Source organism: Molossus molossus, unplaced genomic scaffold, assembly GCF_014108415.1.
Source record: "Molossus molossus isolate mMolMol1 unplaced genomic scaffold, mMolMol1.p scaffold_m16_p_15, whole genome shotgun sequence".
In the NCBI taxonomy this organism is placed as follows: Eukaryota; Metazoa; Chordata; class Mammalia; order Chiroptera; family Molossidae; genus Molossus; species Molossus molossus.
This window is the reverse complement of record NW_023425350.1, coordinates 46871410-46890917: the sequence shown is the minus strand read 5'-3', so window position 1 is coordinate 46890917 and position 19508 is coordinate 46871410.

Sequence of the window (19508 nt, the reverse complement as noted above, 5' to 3'; positions counted from 1 at the left end):
GAGGCGGGGCAGTGGGAACCGAGTTCAGAGAGGAAAGGAGGCAAGGGTTGGGGCTGGAGCAAGGAGGACCTTCCACTTCATTGTAAGAACTGGGCTTTACCAGGAAAGAAATGAGAAGTCATCTGAAGGTTTTGAGTGGGAGAGGAAAGTGATTCTAATTTTTAATCATCTCATTGGCCCCTGAGTTGAGAACAGTTTGCATATAGTTGACCCTTGAACAACGCGAGGATTAGGAGCCCTGACCCTCTGCACAGTCAAAAATCTGCAAATAACTTTGATTCCTCCAAAACTTAATTACTAATGGCCTACTGTTGACTGGAAGCCTTACCAATAACATGAGTAGTCGATTAACACATATTTTGTATGTCATATGTATTGTATACTATATTCTTACAATAAAGTAAGCCAGAGAAAAGAAAATGTTATTATGAAAATCATAAGGAAGAAAAAAATATATTTATAGGACTATGCATATTTATTGAAAACAAATCCACATATGTGGACCGGCACAGTTCAAACCCACTTGTTCAAGGGTCAGCTGTGGCTCTTAAAGGGCAAGGACTCATGCGAAAGACCGGTGAGGAGGCTCTGTGAGTTTCCAGAGTTTCAGTCCTCCTTCTCCACTTCCCCACCATCTGATTCATCGCTAAGGTTTAATGATTCTACCGACATTCCCTCCTTGCCATTCTTTCTGCTCCTGACTTCTTACAGAACCTCGTTGCTTTCAATGGGAGCGTTGCCAAGTTCCTTGGAAGAGTCTCCTTGTCCCTCATCTCTCACTCCCAGGCCTTCCTCCACATCACTACTGGTGTAATTGCTGTAAAACACTGGTCAGATTTGTCTCTTCTCTAGACAGCGTTGATATGCCAGGTGCTAGGGGGATCAAAACATGATACAGAGATGATCCCTGCCCTTGAGGAACTCACAGTCCAATGAGAGACACACTGAAGTGATGACCTGTGGCACCAGGTGACCTGTGCCACCTCAGAGTGGGGACCCAACCTTTGCTAATCATGAAGGGAGTGCAGGACAAGCTCTTTAGGGCTGCCAAGGAAGGAGACAGGAGGATGTTACATTATGCCTGGGCCTTAATGGGTTAGAAGCAAGTCCTCAGTGGAAAAGAAGAACATTTGAAGCAGGAAGAACAACCTGGGTCCATTTCAATTCAGGAAGATGGGCTCACTCTCTTGGCACTCTAGAAGGGGCTCCGTCTCTCAGTAGTGGACTTATATTAGCCCAACTCATAATGACTGATGTAAACACTTCAATTTGAATTTTTAATAAAGTAGACTATTTTTTTTTTTTAGCAGTTTTAGATTCCCAGTAAAATTGAATAGAGGGTACAGAGTTCCCATATATTCCCATATACCCTGCCCCCCACATACACACACATACAACCTCCCTATTATCAAAATCCCAAACCAGAGTGGTACATCTGTCACAATCTATGAATCTATATTGACCCAACTTAAGCATCCAAAGTACATAGTTTACTTTAGGGTTGATTCTTGGTGTACATTCTAGGGGCTTTCACAAATGTATAATGACACGTATCCACCACTGTACTATCATACAGAATAGTTTCATTGCCCTAAAAATCCTCAGTGTTCTGCCTATTCATCCCTCCCTCCTTCTTCACAGCTTTTGGCAACCACCAATCCTTTTACTGTAGCCATAGTTTTGCTTTTTCCAGAATGCCATATAGCCCTGGCCGGTTTGGCTCAGCAGTTGGTGTGTCGGCCTGCAGACCAGAAAGTCCTGGGTTTGGTTCCCACTAGGGGCACATACCAAAAAAAAAAAAGAAGCACACAGAATGCCATAAAGTTGGAATCATGCAGACGGTAGCCCCCTCAGGATGACTACATTAGTAATGTACATTTAAGATTCTACTATATCTTTTCATGATAAATGGCTTGATAGCTTATTTCTGTTTAATACTGATAATATTCTACTGTCTGAATGTACCAAAATCTTTTTTTATCCATTCACCTACTGAAAGATATCTTGGTTGCTTCCAAGTGTGGGCAATTATGAATAAAACTGCTATAAACATTCATGTGCAAGTTTTTGTGTGGACTTACGTTTTTTTTTTTTATCCTCACCCGAGGATATTCTTCTATTTTTTGTACAGATAGAGTGGGAGAGAGAGAGAGGAAGGGAGAGAGAGAGAGAGAGAAACATTGACGTGAAGGGACACATCGAGTGGCTGCCGCCCGCACGACCAACCAGGGCCGGGGACAAACTGCAACCGAAGCACGTGCCCTTAGCAGGAACCGAACCCGGGTCTCTCCGGACTACAGGCCGACGCTCTAACTGCTGAGCCAAACTGGCCAGGGCTGGACTTAAGTTTTAAACTCATTTGGGTAAATACCAAAGAGGAATATTGCTGGATCATATGGTAAGAAAACATTTAATATTGTAAGAAACTGCCAAACTGTCTTCCAAAGCGGCCATACCGTTTTGCATTCCCACCAGCAATGCATGAGAGTTCCTGTTATTCCACATCCTCACCAGCATTTGTTGTTGCTCAACTTGAATTTGAAACGAGAAAGCGGAATCCCCCAGAAGGTGACCATTGACTCACATTTGCTGATTGAATTTCTTTCCCTATTGCAAACCTTCATGGGAAGTCATATAAAAACCAGCAAATTGTTTGGCAAACAGGAAAGCTGAACAAGAGAAATTACCTGTATACTCTTAATAGCAGGTATCAGTTTTGATGGCCTGTGTCCTCAAATCAACTCCATGATTCTGTGAGCCGGAAAGTGATGCTACTTCTCTTTTCTAAGCTTCCCACTGTTTCAACTCTTCCCGACTGCTTCTTTCTATACAATACGTAATCAGATCCGAGGCCATTTCTCCTCTTTGAAGTAAACATGCTCAACCATTTTTGTGCCATGGGACTCTGGCTATCTAGGAGAACCTATAGACCCCTCTTGTGGATTTATTTTTGGAATAATACTTTTAAATGCATAAAATGCATGGAATCACAAAGGAAACCAAATACAGATATCAACATATAAATTGTGATATAGTAACATATGTGCTTCTTTATTAAAACATGAATGAACATGAGCTAATGGTGGGGCTAATAACTACTGTGATTTTGAAAAGGTGTGAGTGTTAAAGGTAGCTCAAGATAGAAGCAACAACTGTAATGTGATTTGAAGACAGTCAATTTCATTGTTGTCAAAGTCACTACTATAGTTGGTTGTTTACATTTTAAAAATGCGATGGAGTGCTAAATTTCAAGAACAGGTTAAGGAAAAGAAATATGTAACTTTTCTCATGTATGTTGATTGAGCCCCTGAATTTTGCCCATGGGCCGCCAGAATGAAACCTCTGCTTTGAGCTGTTGGCTGCGCAGATCTTTACACGCATCTCCGACGTGTGGTTTTGTCCTTTAACTCTCTCCTTGTCTGCAGAGGAGCTTCCCCTCCAGGAAGTTTTCTCAGACCTCTGTGAGCAGGCCCCTTTCTGTGATTCATTCCCAAGCACCACAAACCTCTTTTTCACAATTGTCCCCACAGTTACAGCAATTATTTGTGGTTTCCCTCTTTTAAAATATTAAACATAGCTTATTTCCCCCCGATTGTATAAATAATATGTGACCATTGCAACAATTTGGAATATTGTATACAGGACAAGAGAGGCAATAAAAATCACCTGAACCCCAGCTCCCTGTAATAGCCAGTGTTCATATTAAGTCAGAATAAACTTGCCTTTATCTCTTTGTGTGATGTCTTGATATTTGTTTGTCTCCCCTGCTAGACTGTAAGCCCTATGAGAGGAAGAAGCGTATCGGTGGTAAAGGAAAAGTAAAAACTAAGAACATAGAGATTACGCACTGAATGGACATTTTTTCTCTTCCAAGAGAGCCCGATCCCTCACAATATCTGGGCTATGAGAAATAAGGTGAGGGAGGAAAAATGAGGTAAATCTTTTAAAAGCAAAACCCCTGTTCATTATCTCTGTCCCACTGTAGCAAGGGGGTTAGTGCTGGGTGTGTCTGTCGAGCAAGCACTGGGCTGTCTGGGTGCCCACCCTGGCCTTCAGGTGTCCAGCTGCCTTCTATAGCGCTCAGGTCTGACCCCTGCTCGTAGGCTGGGGGCCAGCTCATCGGTATCTGATCTCCAACAGTGCCGGGCAGATAGTAGACGTGCAGTAAATATCTGCTGGATTTTATCCTAATTTCCCTATAAGGCGTTCTACTTTGTGATAATTTTTGAAGTCCCCTCCCTGCTTTCCCTCTTTGACACTGCCCACTCTGAGTTCTCATAAGTAATAGACTTCTCTTCTTTCATCTCTGAGAGACTTGAGCTCTGCTCGTTAAGTTATTCCATACTTCAGTGGCTATTCCATACCATTCTTCATTCATTTGCAAACTATAAAGAGCTTACTTCATACAGAGCAACAGGCAGAGCTCCGCTCCCTGCAGTCTCCATGTAACTTCAAAGGCTGTGCTGCGGCTGATGAGGGAAATAAAAATTAGAAAGCTATCTTATCCTCAGAGCGGCTTTCCCAGATCGCTCTGCAAAGAGAGTCCTCCCAAACACACCATGCTCCATTTCAGCCCCTTGGTGGCTTTCTTCATAACACATCAGCACTTGTCAATTTCTCTGTTTACTTCATTTTGTCCTTTCTGATTTGAATAACAACTCAGTGAGGGCAGAGACAGTGTATTTGTATCTCTATCTCCCAGGACACATTACATGGCATATACTGGGTGCCCAGTAAACATTTATTGGTTGAATTTTTTAAAGAATGCATGAGTAATTTCTCAGACATAGTCCTTACTCTCATGATAGTAAGATGCTGGGTCTTCCATGCTGGGTCTAGGACTTTCATCTGCATGTCTGTTTTCATTGTAGAAAACACATCTGCTGTGATGTCCACCCAACACCTGTCACAATCTCCACTGTCCCTGCTCCTCTTCACCAACCTTGATGCTACTTCTCTTGGCTTTACACATTCTTAGTTCACACCATATGATCAATCACAGTTGTTCTAATAGTTCACTGTCTTTGTACTCATGACATATCTTCAAATTCCTGAAAATTTGGTGGTGCAGTTGAAGAGATTAAAAGATTCAAAGCAGTTCTAAAGAAATGAACAGTGATTACAAAGCAATGTCTCCCAGTAACTATAAAATTATCTACAGATCTCATGGTGGTATTATCAGTTTACTTACCTGATCATACATTCATCCATATTGTCGCACTAGATGTAACTTCTTTAGTATTTAACATATTTCCAGTAAGTTGTCCAGAGGTCTATACTGAGTTGCAATTATGTGCTCATTGACTCAGGTTGCAGTGATTGTATGTTATGCTGTAGCAAAAATACATTTTATACACTATTCTGAATTCATCCATCTGTGCAGGGTTTGCAGCTTATCACTTGCACATCACTGTGTTAGTCTATTGATGCTTAGTCAGCCTTCTGATGCTTGGCTTGAATCAAATGAAATAGAGCCGTTATTGATACATATTCTGCTATTAAATATGTATCTATAAAGTGAAGGTATATAACTGTAGATGTGTACATTGGCTTCATGTCTTCTATTGAGTATATTTTTGTCAGGTAGAGCTGAGTATTTCTCTCCAGCTGTGTGAGGAGGAAAGGATGGATAAAGGGAACTGAGTGTAAGCCGAATTGGCCCCAGCCAAAGCAAGGACTGTACCAAGAGCACACATGAGTGATCAGCACCGGTGGCCACACACAATAATCAGAGTGAAAGAAGATTAAAAGCCAAGATCAGCCACTTGTCCAGAAGAGCTCCTTGCACAGAATCCACCCACCCTCTCTCTCTTAGGAAATGACCCTCAATAGCCCTCTAATTATAATGAAGTGATACCAAAACATCAGGAAAGAAATAGTCAACTGAGGCAGGATATTCTGTAGTCAAGACCTGGTGGACAGGAGAGTAGAGCAAGGAAGTGCCTGAGCAGGAGTTTAAAGTGGGAAAAGTCAAGAGACGAAGAAGAGGACGACATATATGGGTTAGACCACATACTGCATTCATGAGCTCGGTGGGCTTCGGGTTCAGAGTTCCCCAACAGGAAAGGTCATTAAGTGAAAGTCATTCCAGATGCATGGCTCAGACTAAGGGTGATATTGATGGCTGGGCTCCTGCTGGGCTCCAGTGAAGATCTCAGGAGTCAGGGCCAGTCATTGGGCACCATGATATTTTGGGTCAATAACCAATGTTTTGTTATTCAATTGTATTAATATCAGTAGTGGTTTATACAAGCTCCAGCCTCCCTTATCTCTTCTCACTTCTCTATTATCTGTGATTTTTTATTTTGTAAGGTCTTCAACCAAAAAACAGAAAACGTGGGCTAAGAGAGTCAGTAAAACTCAAAATAGTTTTACTACTATACATATAAACTCTGCTTTAAGATTTTTCTCTGGGGAAAAGATTAAAATGACAATATTAGCAAAAAAATGAGATCTCATAATTTTTTATGGATTTCAATTAAGACTATGGAGCACCATCTCTCATACCATTAATTATCAAGAATTAACTACAGTATAATGAGAAGACTAAAACAAAGTTACAGGTATAAATATAGACACATATGCATACATTTCAAATTTAGTATTGAGAAGAAATCATTATAAATAGAAATATTTATTGTTACCAGACATTGCTGAGTTATTTTACCATGGACAAAATTACAAAATTTTATATATTGAAGTACTAATGCTCAAGAAGCCAAAATGAAAATATTTTATTTGTTGAAAGCTAAAATGTAAGTTATTTTTAATAATACATAGACAGATGGATGAGTTAGAGTAGAAATCAGAAGTGGGAGGGACTTAGCTATTTACATTATCTGTTGAAGCTAAATGACAGGAAAGATTTCACTCACTCAATGCTAACTAGGTAGTGTAGACAAACTAGGAAATTAGGCTAAAATAGCCACACCGTGCCCTGGCCAGTTTGGCTCAGCGGTTAGAGCGTCGGCCTGTGGTCCGGAGAGACCCGGGTTCGGTTCCCGCTAAGGGCATGTACTTCGGTTGCAGTTTGTCCCCGGCCCTGGTTGGTTGTGCGGGTGGCAGCCACTCAATGTGTCCCTTCACGTCGATGTTTCTCACTCTCTCTCCCTTCCTCTCTCTCCCTCCCATTCTATCTGTACAAAAAATGGAAAAATATCCTCGGGTGAGGATAAAAAATAAAAATTAAAAAAAAAAATAAAATAAAATAAAATAGCCACACCGTGACCAAGTTTTTCTAATTCTTGGTCTTCATCCAGCAAAAGTTAACTAATCCCTCTCTTGTGTTATACTGGGCGAAGGGGGAAAATGGATTCAATTTCAAAACCAGGTCACCAAGTTAACAGTTTTAAATCAATTTTTTATAATTTAATGGCTGATTTCCTCACAGTTCACCCAAACACCAGCTCTTGACCTACTTATTTATTTCATTTAGATATAATAAAAGGCTATAAAGATTCTTGAACCTATTTTATATTTTTAAGTGAGGTAAATGAGGGTTCTCTTTTTATTTTTAAAGGCTTTGATTATTCTACACAGCTATCCAAGGCTCAGAGACATAACCTTACTTTAACACCATTCATGTATTTCTTGTATAAAAGCATAGTCATTTAGAGTTAAAGGGGGGTATTTTATAAATAAACTAGCCTGTATCAATCAGGGAATTGGAGGGTTGCAAGTGACTCAACAAAACAAACTTGAACCAGCTTAGGCAAAAAGGAGAATCAACGGGAATCAATCTGAGTGTCTCCTTTAACTGCAGGCTAGGCAGGGGTACATGTGGCTCTCAGAGACGCTTGATCCAAATGCCACCAGAATGGTCTCTTATCTCTGCTTTTCACTGCATGTAAGCTTCTTGGACTTCACTTGGTGGAAACAGGTGGTACTGAGCCCCACTCCACTTAGTCTACCCAGAGTTGCTGACTATCTTTTTTCATTCCAGTTCAATAACAAAAATAAAACTCTCAAGGGAGCACTCTGATTGGCCCAGTTTGGGTTACATGTCAACTCCCAGACCAATCAACTATGGCCAGGGAGGTGGAGTCATGTAAGAAAATAGAGGTCCCAATAGTGGGTGTATGGGAGAAAAACAGTTCCCAGAAGAAAGGGGGAGATGATGGGAAGACCTTCCCCTCACATACAAAAAATCCACTGCTACTTATTTTGCAGATGTGGAAATTTAGGCTCAGAGAAATTAAGTGACTTACTCAAAGTTACAACTTAAACTCAACTCATCTAGAGCCTAGTCAAATGCTTGGCTCACTCCCCCACACTGCTGATCATTCAAGCCCCTTCAGTAGGAAAGGCAATGGAATGGGATGGAGTGGGGTGGAACTAAGGGTCTTACACTATACTTAAACTTCTTTCCAGTATTTTGCTGGAGATCTAACTCCACCAGTCTTTTTGTTGTCTGGTTTTGCTTTATTTTCTGTTCTTCTTCTTTTTTTTTAATCCTCACCTGAGATATTTTTCCATTTATCTTCAGACAGAGTGGGAAGGAGAGAGAGGGAGAGAAAGAGAAAGAGAGAAACATCAATGTGAGAGGGACACATCGACTGGTTGCCTCTTGCACAACCCTGTCCAGGGCCAGAGACGAACTGCAACTGAGGTATGTGCCCTTGGCTAGAATAGAACCCATGACTCATTGGTCCATGGGCTGATGCTCTACCACTGAGCCAACCCAGCCAGAGCTTGCTTCATTTTCTTAATGGGGGAATGTGCACCTGAAGTGGGAATCCCCCTGTTGCCTTCTGCCCTTGTCAGTCCCAGGGGCTCACTCTGTGTCAAGTTGGATGATTATCATAACAGCTTACACTGAGAATGTACTTACAATGAGCCAGGGACTGTTCTAAGTGTTTTGTATACATTCTCTTATTTATTTAACTGTTTCAACAGCCCTATGGGAGAAGCATTAGTATCATTATCATCTCCATTTTTCAGAAAACAGAAGCACAGAAAAGTTAATTGATTTGTCTAAAGGCATAGTGTTGGGAAGGGATGGACGTAGCATTTAAACCTAGGAAGTCTGGCTCCAGAGCCTTTGCTCTTAAAAGACTGTAATTTACTCCCTTCTAGACAACCTCCAGCCTGTGGCTGCCTGCACTAAGCCTTATTAGTGTCTGGGACTCTTCCCATGCCAGCTGAGCTAGAGTTGGCTCACCTCTGTTGCCATCCTGTCTCTAATCAAGGCCCCTTCCACTGCAACCTTACTGCCCCGACCCTTCTCTCACCTCTGTGCCGAGCTGTCTGCCCTGCCCTGCCCTGCCCCAGGCCTGTCTCAGCACTGCTGACAGATGCTGCCAGCTCTTCCTGGTAATGGGGCTGCCCTCTTGCTGTTGCAAAAAAGCCAATTCTTCTGTCCCCAAGGGATGGAGGTTTGTTTCCCAACCTCGATGACAAGGTTTAGGGTGGAGTGTTTTCGTCCTCTCAAGGAAGCCTTGCTCATTCAGGTTCACAGGGTTTCCTTAGAACCAGAATCAATTTCCTAAGGGACAAAGGTGACTGTCATAGTAACTCCGTGCAGACTTGTGCAGACACCCATAAACACAGAGTCAGGCCCTATGTGGCACGCAGGGAAAGATACTCCAAGTCTTCCCCCATCTCAGGTCCTCATAGTTGAGGACAGCCTTTACCTCCTCCCTTGTTGAGAAGGGATTATTAACTAGGTTTTGAAGCTAGACTAGGGCTTGAGTCCTGGTCTAACCCTCACTAACCTGTGACCTTGGGCAGATAAGCTCTTAGCCACTACCTTGTGTCTTGGTTTTCTTATGTATAAAATGAAGGTAGTAATGTCTGCCTCAAAGTCTTTTTGTGAAGATTAAATGAGGTACAGTGTTAAAGGTCATAGCAGAGTGCCTAGCCTAAAATAAATTGCAGTAAATGATGATATTGTTATTTTTGAGTCTTAACCCTGGTGGCTGGACCTGACCTTTGGGCTCTAAAATCCTTAATAATTTTTGGAAGGGTGTGAGGGTGACTTATGCAAATAGGATTGCTCATGACCTCTAGCTTGCTCTTGATCTACCTTCAGTCTGGGCCCTGGCTGGAAGAAGGTGGGTTTGGTAACTCAGGAAGACAGAAGTGGTGGCAGGATGGAGGAGAGGCCTCCCAATCCACAGCCGCTGCTGAAAAAGGCTAACCTGCCAGTTACCCACTCCCCTCTCCTCAGTCAGGTGACTCTTCCTCTCCTCTGGAGGTTGGTTGTTTTTTTCTCTGTCATGGCTCCACCAAATTTATTTCCCATGTCACCTGCATAGAAATGTGAATTGTGCTATATTTAGGCCCCACCCAACCTGAGGGTCAGCCCTGGCAAAGCAAAGGCCTCCTGGAAATGCGTGATGATTGATTGCACCGCCCCCACTCCTACCTCACCTATAGACACTCAAATTCCTTCTCATCTCCAAATAGTTTAGCCACAAGAACTGCTTTTTGTTAAACTTTTAACCACTCCCCTCCCTCCCTTCCTTCGGTCCTTCCCTCTTTCTTTCTTTCACCTGGCTTTTCTTCAGGTCCCAAGTCTAGGAGTTTTTTGTTTTTTTTTATTTCTGTTGATAAAAGGTTGTACTCTGTACTCCAGGCCAGACTCAAAGGAAAGAGCCAAGTGGTCAGCTATTCATTCCACAGATGGGAACAAGTGCCAAAGATGACCAAAGACATGGAACTTCATGGGTGAATGAAAGATGCCAGCGTCCTGACTTTCAAATAATGTATGATGAAGATTTTGCTTTAAAATAAGTGTGTGTGCGTGTAAAATTGATATTCAGAGACCTAATTTGAAAAATACTCTCCCTCCCCCCCCCCACCCCCCCCCCCCACCCCCCACCCCCCGCTTTTCCTGCATGCCTTTTTATTGTAAGCAAACAGCCCAGCACCTAGAATGTTACAGAGCTTAGTGATTTCCTTCAGCTAGGATGGCCTGACCTATATAGAAGTATAACACTTCCGGCTAGCTCAGGCTCTCTGGATGTGAAACTGTATGACAGTTCTTTGAGATAAAAATGCAATGATGTCTGCCCTGGCCAATGTGGTTCAGTGGTTAGATCATCCGTTGCCAGTTTGATTCCCAGTCAAGGGCACATACCTGGATTGCAGGTTGGATCCTTGGCCCAGGTTGGGGAGCATGCAGGAAGCAACCAATCTATGTCTCTCATTTTCTCTCTCTCTCTCTCCCCTCTCCCTTGCTCTCTTCCACTAACTCTAAAAATCAATGGAAAAATATCCTTGGGTGAGGATTAACACACACACACACACACACACACACACACACAGAGCAATGAAATCCTCTTGTTTTTTTCCAGGACCTCTTGAGTCTTTAAGGCCACAGAACTTTTTGCAAGGTGAAGAAAAAAAAAACGCAAATGTAGTTGCTTGTGAAAGTAAAACAAGGAAAGAACTAACTGGAGGAAGCAAATTGTGAGAGAGTGAAATACAGTCAACATATCAGAAAGGGCAGGGGCACCCAACCAGGCCCCGATCACAGGGGAGAAAGAACAGGGGACTGGCACGCGCGGGGGCACATCAGAGAGAGGGTGCAAAGGGAACAAAATTGTGTGTGTGGAGGGGGGGAGAGAGAGAGAGAGAAAGAGAGAGATCTTGGTGGAGACTAGACAGGGTCAAGCTGGAAGAACAGGCAGAGTAAGACTGGAGACTGGGTGGGGAATCCCAGAACAATCTGTTTACAAAAAGACTGGCCTGTGGAAATTCCACAAGTGATTTTAGAGATTCAAATCCGAAGTAGAAAAGAACCCAAATACACACGCTGTATGCATTTTAACCAACTACCGCTGTTCTATTTAGACTAGAGGAAATTCTCCCCGGCCTTGAGCAGATACTTGGAGATTTTAGGTGCCAACAGACCTAAATCATCTTCCACGTGGCCTCCTACTGCTCGCGGGGCGCGGGGCGCGGGGCGCGGGGGGAGGGGGGGCGCCCCCTCGGAACTCCCCTCGCATTGTCTGTCTGCCCGGTGCGCTCGGTTATTGTTCTCCCATCGCGGGGCGGGGAGGCAGAGAGGCGGAGAGGAGGGGAGACGGGGAGGCGGGGAGGCGGAGAGGAGGGGAGACGGGGAGGCGGGGAGGCGGGTGGGATGGGGTGGGGGAAGCGGCCGGGAGGAGGACGGCGGCGCGCCCGGCTGCCACCCCAGCCAGGGGCGCTTGAGTCCAGGGCGCCCCGCCTCTCAGCGACCGTGAGCCCGGGAGTGGGTCTAATCCAACCTGGGGCTGGGGTAATGTGGGGACCTCCGGGTGCCTCCACCTACCCTATCCCTTGCCCTTCCTACAGGTCGCCAGCTTCGGGGAGAAAGCTGGACAGGGGCCGGGCGGGGTGCGGGCGCCCGGGTGACGGGCTGTGGCTCCCGCGGCCGCCCGGCGCTTTCGGCTCAGGGAGGGCCGCTGTGACGCACCCTCCCGCTATTAGAACACTTCGCCTTCTATTTATAGACACTCCTCAGACCGCAGACCCAGCTCGCCCTCGCCCTCCTCTCCTCCTTCCTGAAGGAGGGAACGAAAAATCCTACCTAGAATGGAAGATCCTAAACACGATGATAAGGAGGAGTGTGTGTGTGTGTGTGTTTAATTCATTAATTTATTTTTGTTACAGATGTTTCTCCGTTTTCTGTTTTGTGCTTTCCTTTATAATTCCATCTACTGTATCCATGGCAGGTCTGGTGAGCTCTTCTGTGGCACAGGGAATTCCCCAATTTTCTAAACCCTAAACCTACACGACGTTATTTTACATCCCCTACACATGTCAAACAAATTCTTAGTCTCTTGTGAGATCATGAAAGATTCACCAAGAGTGTGCTCAAACTGGGTAAGACGCAAACCCACTGAATTCAGGGGAAGGATGTTTCTAGCTGGCTCTGTGTTTGCTAAACCCCAGCAATGCTAACTGTCCAGTTTGTTCAGGAGAGGGGGCATATAGAGGGAAAATATAGCACATTTCAAACAAAAGCAAAGTTTGTCTTGGGGCTTTTTTGTGTGTGTGTGGCTTTTGGATACTGACTTTGTGCTTTTAGATGTACAGTATCCATGTAATTATAGGTGATTAAAAATAATTCTTACCTAGTCACAGCATTTGCAGTAATTAAAGCAGGGATTTTCTTAAAACGAATTTATTTCTCATGATTTGGTTGCTTGTACTGCAGTCAGTGCTCAAGAGGAAGGCTTGAGGACTCTCTTTCATCTTCGTTTCTAACTCAGTTTCGCTTTCTAAACTCCGGAATTGATCAAAGAATTACTGCCCTTTAGATTTATTAAGAAAAAGGATATGCATATATAGATACAGTTCTTCTAAAAATATTTTCTTTTTTAGAGCAATTTTAAGGTTACAACAAAATTGAGAGAAATGTACAGAAATTCCCTGAATACCCTTTGCCCCCACACACAATGCCTCCACCGTTATCAACATCATTAACCAAAATGGTACTTTTTTAAATTATTTTTTTAAACCAAGGATGAGCCTACACTGACACATCATAATCACTCAAAGTCTATGGTTTACCTAAGGGTTCTCTCTTCGTGTTGTACAGTCTATAGGTTTGGACAAATGTTTAGTAATATATATTCATCTTTATAATATCATCCAAAGTATTTTCACTGCCCTAAGAATCCTCTGAGCTTTGTATAGGCCTGTTTTTGAAAGCCTAGCTAAACCACAGATTGGTCACCATGCAGGTAATTCTAAGACCACAAGAGGCAGGCAGAGTAATATTCAACATGCTGTTCTTGCTAACATCTAGTATATAAAGTGAGAGGTGTCTGTTATAATAGTATTATGACATGATTTTGCTGTAGAGAGTGCTATGCCCTAGTATTGTATAAGTACATAATAAAGTTAAAGAACAACCACAATAGTAATTGTAGTAGTGTACTATAAAATACCCATTTGATCCTAGGATTCCCTTGAAAGACCTTTTGGCAATAGCCATCACATTTTTATTGATTTTTTTTCTTTAAGAGAGAGGAAGTGGGGGGGGGGAGAGAGAGATATCAAACAGTTGCCTCCCACATGAGCCCCAAAAGACAGGGATTGAACCCAAAACCTGGGCATGTGCCCTGACGGAATCAAACCTGCCACCCCATGGTGCACAGTCTGATACTCTAACCAACTGAGCCACACCAGCCAGGGCACCATCAGATTTTTAAATGCACATGCCCTTGGACTCAGCAGTTTCTCTCTTGGGAGTTTATCAGATGCAGTATACACATGAAGTCATTGGTTGTCACAGTGTTTGTAATAACAAAAGGTTAGAAACAATATAAATGTTCTGTAGTTATGGCATGTCTGTATTATTACACAGTCTTATTGAAGAAGATTAAAGCAACCCTTCTTTGTACTGATACAAAAGTATAAGATATAGATACTTCTTTTTTCAATAAAAAAGAAATATACATAAACAATATAAAACATTATAATCTATGTTATAAAAATAATCATACATGTATATATTAACTTTTAGATATATCAAATATATATGGAAATATTTACAAAACTGGGAACAACATTTGTCCCCTGGGAGATAACTGGAGGCTAGGATAGAAAAAAAAACAACTCATTTTCTATGATCTATCCTTTTGTATCTTTGAATTTTGTTCCATGAGCATTCATTATCTATTTTTAAATTTTTAATTAAAATATCTTTAAATTTCTTTCTAAATTTACTCACATATGATAGATCACTCTTTAATTTATAGAAGTTCTATATTTAGGATTATTGCCATTTTAGAGAATTTCACTGTGATAAAACAAAACAAAACTAAGCTAAGCTTTATCCTCAGCATTCTTTTAACCTTGCTCTACCTGATCTATGAATCATCATAGGAATACTTTGCTAGAACTTTATTACCAGAGTTTTTAAAGAAGGCACTCTGTTGATTTTTTTTTTCCTCTGTGCTTGTGACATGCTATGTATGGGAGCAGAGTCAGAGTTAAAGATCTATTGAGTACCTATTATAAAATAATTATGCAAAGAGACTTATAATTCATTCATTTTATTTTTGCACCATTCTACCACTTAAATCTTATCAGAATTCATATTGCCTAAAATGACTTTCTTTAAAAAAATTTTTTTTTTCTTTATTGATTTTTTTAGAGAGAGAGAAAGAGAGGAAGGGAGAGAGAGAGAGAGATAGAAACACCAATGAGAGAGAACATCGATTGGCCACCTCCTGCATGCCCACCACTGGGGGTGGGCCCACAACCTGGGCATGTGCCCTGACCTGGAATCAAACTGGCGACCTCTTGGTGCATGGGTCAACGCTCAACCACCGAGCCACACCAGCTGGGCTACGATGATTTTCTATATGAGAGATCAAGTGGTTAGATTTCAAAATATTGCAGTGTGCACAGAGTACTTCTGCCTCTGTTACAAAGTGAAAAAAACAAACAAGACAAAACAGAAACACTGGAGTAGACACAGGGTGTGCACTATGCAGATAATAGCAGAAGTGAGCCACATTATTTATATTTTCATTTCCATTGTAGGTCTTTTTCTCTTTTCAGCTTTCTTGAGATGTAATTGACATATAACATTGTGTAATTCAAGGTGTACAACGTGTTGATTTGATACACTTACTGCAAAATGATGTTGTAGGTATTTCTCACATAAGCTCATGTGAGTTTGTGTTGTTATTCTTCAGTATAACAACAGGAATGAGTGCAGGATTGATGTTGCCAGAGTGGTTTCCTTCGACCAGCAACCAATCCCTTGTGGTGAAGAAGATAATGAAGAGAAGGAGGAGGGGTATCTTCAAACAGACACAAACGTCAAGAATTTACATGAATATGGGCTAATGTATGGAGAGCACTTTGCCAGAGTCTGGCAGATAAAAAAAAAGGGCTCAAAATAGAATTGCTATTGGAATGGGAGGTTTGCAATAGTCTCCGGGGTCACAAGTTGTGTTTGGGGTCACAGAATAGGGTTACCCATAGCCTATATTCCACTTTCTTAAGAACCAAAAAGTCCTTGTGCAACCACTTTCATAATCCATTTTTGTGAAAAGTAAACCACTTTTCATAGTCAGCTATACTATTATTCATAGAGATTTTTAAAGAAACATTAAGCCCAGCTGGTGTGGCTCAGTGGTTGAGCATTCACCCATGAACCAAGAGGTTGCCCAATTTGATTCCCGGTCAGGGCACATGCCCAGCTTGTGGGCCCGATCCCCAGTGGGGGGCATGCTGGAGGTGGCCAATTGATGTTCTCTCTCATCGATGTTTCTATCTCTCTTTCCCTCTCCTTTATTCTCTCTCTAAAAGTCAATAAAGAAAATAAAATGACAAAACAACAACATTAATTTAAACTAACATTGCTCTGTATTTTAGCTAAGCTTTGCTCTAAACAATAATCATGACTTTTAGGTGTTAGTGATATATATATATAGTATGCATAAAATATTAGAATAAATATATTATGTATATAATATTAGAATAAAAAATGTTTGTGAACCTGCTGAAAATATCTTATGTAGCATGTCTACTAGCTGGGATTCAGGAAAAGAGATCACCATGTAATTGTTTGTCCTTGACGATCTTGCTCTAATGTGAAGAGGACCCTTGCCAGCTACTTCTCCCCTTCAACATCTTAGATTTGATATGGGGCGGCTGCCCAGAAGCTGGAAAAGCACGATCCGTACCTGCTACTCATGCTGCAAGGCAGACACTTGCAGAGCAGAACGTTTTTCCAGCTTGTGGTCATGCTCACCCATGCATGATTAGACCTCTCTATATTCATATGTCTGCGTATTCATCTTCTGGTGTATGCTTGCATTGCTGCTGTTCTCAGCTCAGAAATGACACTTTCAGATAAATATACTCCAGTCGACTCGTTAAGAACAAGATTAAATTGCGTGTGTAGTGAAGAAGTCAGGGAGGGTGGGATGTTTGTGGGGAAGAGTACCCGTTTGTATAACCTGTCTGACAAAGCCTCAGGATACAGAAGAGTGAGGTTGGGGAAAACCTTATTGTTTGGAATTGTACTAGCCTATATTATATCATACAAAAGAATATATAAAATGAAAGTGTACCATGTTAAAAAATAATGATACATTGAACTCATGTGTATCTACAAGCAGGCTTAAGAAATAGAACATCACCAGGCCCTTAGAAGCCCCTGTGTGCCCATTTCTAAATACTTTCACTTCTCTGGCCTCTCTCAGGAACTACCTTTCTGAATTGTTTTACTTTATAGTTGTAATGGTTATGTACGTGTTCATGAATAACATAGTGTTTAGTTTTCTCTGCTTTCTGAACTATAAATAGATAGAATCTTTGATGACTTGCTTTTTTCACTCAACATTCTATTTTGAGCCTCATCCTGTCCCCTCCTCTCTCTCCCCATTGCAGACCTCCAGCCCAGATCCCCTCTTGAATTCTTGCATTTATTTTCTGACCAGGCTCCCTGCTGACAGTCTTCCCTCCAGAATGCATTGTGCAAAACACCACCAAATATTCACTTTAAAATGTGAAGTTATATTTACAACTATTTTCTAGAAGCATATTAGATGGCATGAGAAATGTTTACCATATATTGTAAGGCATTTGTGAATTTTGTAGACAAATAGACCAGAATTTTTTTTTTTTATCCTCACCCGAGGACATTTTTCCATTTTTTGTTCAGATAGAGTGGGAGGGAGAGAGAGGAACAGAGAGAGAGAGAGAAACATCGACGTGAAAGGGACACATCGAGTGGCTGCCAACCAGGGCCAGGGACAAACTGCAACCAAGGTACGTGCCCTTAGCGGAAACCGAACCCGGGTCTCTCTGGACCGCAGGCTGATGCTCTAACCGCTGAGGCAAACTGGCCAGGGCTAGACCAGAATTTTAACATTGTTTTCTCTGGACAGACGATTATAGATAATTTAATTTTTTTCTTTGTGATTTTCTACATTTACAGATGACATGAAACCTTGGAAGTGAGGTTCAGGTCTTCTCTGCTTTTATTTGCCCACCTCCCAGTGTTTTCTGGGGTGTGACCTGATGGGGAGGTGGAAGAGTGGTGAGAAGAGCAGGACACAGCCCCCTTCCTCAGAGACACTTGTACCTTTAGAGTTCTGGCTCTTTCTCCCACCCCACCCTCACCTCCACCCCACCCTTCATCCGTCTTTCAAACAGAGTCACCTGTACAGTTGCACAGTACCTGCAGTCAGAAGGGCACTCTGCTGCTGTGCTGTCTCAAGTCTTGATTGTATTTATGAATCTATGTTTTTTTTAATCCTCACCCGAGGATACTTTTTCCATATTTTGTTCAGATAGAGTGGGAGGGAGAGAAAGAGAGAGAGACATCGATGTGAAAGGGACACATTGAGTGGCTGCCACCCGCATGACCCAACCAGGGCTGGGGACAAACTGCAACTGAGGTACGTGCCCTTAGTGGGAACTGAACCCGGGTCTCTCTGGACCACAGGCAGATGCTCTAATCGCTGAGCCAAACCGGCCAGGGCTGAATCTATGTTTTGTATGTGAAATCCAATGGGACAAAGGAGCATGAGCAGAGGTTTATGCGTTCTCTGTAGTTCTGCTATTCTTGCTGTGTCTTGAGCATAGAATTCTGGTTGTCCCAGTCTTGGGAGTTCAGCATGATGTAAGCGTGTTTCATCTTTGATGAAGTGGGGGTGCTGACAGCCCTGAGGGGTCATGCTTTCCTGCAAACCAGGACTTGTTTGAAGGCAGAAAAAGGGCAATGGCATTCTAAAATCATGAACGGCCAAGGAATCTTATCATATCCTTTCTTGCTTTTGGTACTTCCCTGTATTAGCCAACCCCATATGCTGAAATGAAGATATAGAAGGAAAGACAGCTACAGGGCACCCCATCGTTCCTTTCCCGTTTGGACTTTCCTTACTCCTCAGTAAGGTAAAGGTAGAGTGTTGGTAGAATGCACATATCAAGAAGAAAAAAGAAAAACAACTGAGTTAGTTTTGTGTAGCATTTCTACTTTTCCATGGGTAAGAATAAAATACAATATGCGTCCAAACTACAAAATATGAATCGGATAATTTCAGTGATTCTGCTTTGAAGTTATATGTTCTTATATTTGCATTTAAAACTGGTATTGCATGGTATGAAATGAACAATAAAATTCAGGCTAATAATTTTTTTTTTGCTTACTTAAAATGACATTAAGTAACAGATTAAAGAACCCAATGCAAGTTGAGAGAAAGACTGTAGAAGAAAGGGAAAACATCTACATTCTTAGTGCCTTTAACAGCACTTTTTTCTGGGCCTCACAAATCATGCTTCTAAATCTATGGTTTAATGTTGCCTTGTAGCTCATGAAAGCTCAGGCTTTTTCTCTCGAGCTAATGTCTCTGCTGTGAGTTCTTTGAGTCCATTTTGAGATCTCAGAGTCAAGAGTTGACCTTTGTTTCTAAATCTCTGCTGTGCCTATACATTCCCCGAGGAAATGGACTGGGATATAGAAAATGCGTGGAAACTACACTGGCTAATATTTCAAAATACTACCCCCTATATTAAAAACAGACACAGAACAACACCTAGCAACTATAAAT